Here is a 2579-nt window from a genome sequence, read left to right as displayed (position 1 = left end):
CTGCCGCTGCTGCTGTTGCTGCTGCTGGGAGTCGTTCATCATCCCAGAGAGGAAGTAGGAACACCACTACTTTTACTAAACAAATGACCCTCCAACAGTCCTTAGCGAGGAGGATGAAGTACGACAGCAGTCATCCTGAAGCAAAACGTATAACTGAGGCCTTGACTGCTATGTTGGTGTTAGACGTTCGTCCGGTATCCGCCATTAGTGCAGTGGGATTTAGACAATTGATGGAGGTAGTGTGTCCCCGGTTCTAAATCCCGCCTAGATTCCACTTCACTAGGCAGGCGATACCGAGACTGTACAGAAACGTCAGAAAAAGTGTCCTCAGTGTCCTGAAAAATGCTGTTGTACCCAATGTCCACTTAACCACGGACATGTGGACAAGTGGAACAGGGCAGACTAAGCACTATATGACTGTGACAGCCCACTGGGTAGATGTATCACCTTACGCAGCAACAACAGCAGCGTCACCAGTAGCAGCATCTCAGAAACGCCAGCTCGTTCCAAGGCAGGCTACGCTGTGTATCACCGGTTTCAGTAAGAGGCACACCGCCGACAACCTCTTAGAGAAACTGAGGGAAATCATCGCCCAGTGGCTTACCCCACTTAGACTTTCCTGGGGATTTGTGATATCTGACAATGCCACCAATATTGTGCGGGCATTACATCTGGGCAAATTCCAGCACGTCCCATGTTTTGCTTACACAATAAACTTGGTGGTGCAGAATTTTCTGAAAAGCGACAGGGGCGTGCATTAGACGCTTTGGGTGGCCCGAAAAATTTCTGGCCACTTTCGCCATTCAGCGACTGCGTCCCGAAGACTGGAGCGCCAGCAAACACTCTTGAACCTGCCCCGCCATCACCTGAAGCAAGAGGTTGTGACGCGGTGGAACTCAACCCTCTATATGCTTCAGTGGATGGAGGAGCAGCAAAAGGCCATTCAAGCCTATACATGCACCTATGACATAGGCAAAGGAGGGGGTATGCACCTGACTCAAGCGCAGTGGAGAATGATTTCCGTGTTGTGCAAGGTTCTCCAGCCCTTCGAACTTTCCACACGTGAAGTCAGTTCAGACACTGCCAGCTTGAGTCAGGTCATTCCCCTCATCAGGCTTTTGCAGAAGCAGCTGGAGAAAGTGAAGGAGGAGCTAAGACGGAGCGATTCCGCTCGGCATGTGGGACTTGTGGATGAAGCCCTTCATTCGCTTTGCAAGGATTCCAGGGTGGTCAATCTGTTGAAATCAGACCACTACATTTTGGCCACCGTGCTCTATCCTAGGTTTAAAGCCTATGTGGTGTCTCTCTTTCCGGCCGACACAAGCCTGCAGAGGTGCAAAGACCTGCTGGTGAACACACTGTCAGCTGAAGCGGAACGTGACACGTCAACAGCTCCTTCTTCATTTTCTCCCGCAACTGGGGCTGCCAGGAAAAAACTTAGCTATCCTAAGCAACCCGCTGGCGGTGATGCAGGGCAGGCAGGACCAAGTTTGGACATCTGGTCCGGACTGAAGGACCTGGCAACAATTTCTGACATGTCTACTGTCACTACATATGATACTGTCACCATTGACAGAATGGTGGAGGATTACATCGGTGACAGCATCCAAATAGGCATGTCAGACAGTCCATACCTGTACTGGCAGGAAAAAGAGGCAATTTGGAGGCCCCTGTACAAACTGGCTCTATTTTACCTGAGTTGCCCCCCCTCCAGTGTGTACTCCGAAAGAGTGTTTAGTGCAGCCGGGAACCTTGTCAGCGAAAGGCGTAGGAGGTTGCTTCCACAAAATGTGGAGATGATGTTCATAAAAATGAATTATCAGCTCTTCCAGGGAGACCAGCCTCCAGAACGTACAGAGGGACCTGTGGTGGTGGATTCCAGTGGGGACGAGTTAATACTCTGTGAGGATGAGGATGTACACAACACTGAAGAGGGTGAGGAATCGGTGGATGAGGATGACATCTTGCCTCCGTAGAGCCAGTTTGTGCAGGGACAGATTAATTGCCAGCTTGTTTTGTGGGGGCCCAAACGAACCAATCATTTCAGCCACAGTTGTGTGGCAGACCCTGGCGCTGAAATGATTGCTTTGTTAAAGTGTGCATGTCCTGTTTATACAACATAAGGGTGGGTGGGAGGGCCCAAGGACAATTCCATCTTGCACCTCTTTTTTTTCTTTGCATTATGTACAGTTTGGGGCCTAGTTTTTCAAACTGCCATCCTGTCTGCCACTGCAGTATCACTCCTAGATGGGTCACGTGTTTGTGCCGCCCACTCGTGTCGCTTAGCATAGTCATCCAGCTACCTCGGTGCAACCTTTTGGACATAAAAACACTATTGTGAGGTGTGAGGTGTTCAGAATAGACTGGAAATTAGTGGAAATTAAGGTTATTGAGGTTAATAATAGCATAGGAGCAGAAAAACCAACACATTCTGTGATTTTAGCTGTTTTTATGCTTTTAAAAAAAAAAATACAGATCCAAAACACAAAACCCAGAACCCAAAACACGGAAGGGTGGTTTTGGCAAAACCAATCCAGATCCAAAACACGAAGAAAGATCCAGATCCAAAACCAAAACAC

Source organism: Taudactylus pleione, unplaced genomic scaffold, assembly GCF_031769625.1.
Source record: "Taudactylus pleione unplaced genomic scaffold, aTauple2 ptg000374l, whole genome shotgun sequence".
NCBI lineage: Eukaryota > Metazoa > Chordata > Amphibia > Anura > Myobatrachidae > Taudactylus > Taudactylus pleione.
The sequence above is the reverse complement of the archived record's forward strand: the minus strand, read 5'-3'. Positions refer to the sequence as shown.